The sequence below is a fragment of the Austrofundulus limnaeus genome, unplaced genomic scaffold, assembly GCF_001266775.1.
Source record: "Austrofundulus limnaeus strain Quisiro unplaced genomic scaffold, Austrofundulus_limnaeus-1.0 Scaffold4412, whole genome shotgun sequence".
NCBI classification, from domain to species: domain Eukaryota; kingdom Metazoa; phylum Chordata; class Actinopteri; order Cyprinodontiformes; family Rivulidae; genus Austrofundulus; species Austrofundulus limnaeus.
In genome coordinates, this window is record NW_013956814.1 from 1,345 (window position 1) to 2,666 (window position 1,322).

A 1,322-nucleotide genomic window follows, 5' to 3' on the forward strand; every position below is an offset into this window, starting at 1 on the left:
ACATTTGTAATGGAAACACTGCAGTTGTAATGGAAACACAGCTACTCAGGCAGATAAGCAAATCTACAGAAGTCAGCCTGTTCCAAAACAAGTTGTGTTTTTCTGATTCGGCCCCCTTATGTGGCCTTGAAGGCTGGATTAAAGTCTCCTGGAAGTTATGTCAACAGAGGCTCTTCAGCACCTCCCTCCTCCCACTCACAGCCGTGAACTGTCCAAGGCCGAACTGACGAACTCTACATCCCTGCAGGAACTGTGGTGGGTGGAGCTTGAGGACTTGTTTCATAGTCTTACTTAAAGATGCAGACACACGTAAAAAAACACTACACAGCTTCAGATACACCCCCCTTAAATCACCGTCTTTGTTGGTTTAAATGCGCTCTACACACACAGAGGTTTTTTCTGTCTAAGGGTGGCACCTGTTCAGGCTGCAGGACCGGGACACCTGTTCTCCCATGTTCCTTTGTATTTGTCTCTCTTGGATGGGTTGTTCTCAACTGTATTTTGTTGTGTTTAATGGGACAGTGACAAATAAAGTCATCTGGATCTGAATCTAAAGATAACTTTCACCAAGGAGTCAGTTTGGGACACGCCGAACCACCAGGTGGTGCCGTTTGACCAGACCTAAAGATGCTGGTTGACAGACCATAATATTCAGATATTTCTTAATACCTGAATATTATGGTCTGTCAGACAGCATCATCAGGTCTGGTCAAACGTGCCGTTTGACCAGACCTGATGATGCTGTCTGACAGACCATAATATTCAGTTAGTCTGATTTAATGCTTTCTGGGTGCTTCTTTTTGAGACTCCGTCTCCCTCCACAGCTAAAGTTAGCACCTAGCATACAGGCTAGCAGTGGATTGTTTTTATTTGAAGGATTTGTGACGCAGTGATGTCATGTCGTGTTTGACTGAAGGGACTCACGGCCAGAAATGCCAGGGTGAAGAAGAAGCCGATGATGACGTTGGCGCCCAGCAGGATGTAGTGTTTGAGGATGGGGAAGCAGGGCTGGAAGAAGAGACGGGATCAAGCTTCAGCTCCTGTCAGACTTTAAACTCATTAAAGTCGTCTCTCGCTGACTCACCTTACTGTAGACCGACGCCGTGCCGTAACTGAAGAAGGAATTTCTCTTCAATAAAAACATAAATTAAATGAATGAGCGACTTCAGAACCAACAGGTAGGAGAAGCTGAGCGCTGATGCTCACCAGGTTATCCACACGGCTGCACTGGTCCTCCTCACTGGGCAGGCACCAGCAGGAGTCGGGGAACTGGTTGTTCCAGTCGCTGTAGCTGAACAGGCCGCAGCAGTGCAGCTAAAACC

At 47.0% G+C, this 1,322-nt stretch overlaps 1 long non-coding RNA gene across 1 annotated transcript; it reads right to left on the minus strand.

Annotated features, from left to right (window-relative positions):
- Window positions 1-896: 896 nt before the first annotated feature.
- LOC106512128 (uncharacterized) lies at window positions 897-1,312 on the minus strand. The gene is made up of 3 exons (XR_001309628.1): window positions 1,207-1,312; window positions 1,085-1,129; window positions 897-1,008 (listed from the first exon to the last, which is right to left on the minus strand). It is a non-coding gene; the product is annotated as an uncharacterized LOC106512128 (long non-coding RNA).
- Window positions 1,313-1,322: the final 10 nt, after the last annotated feature.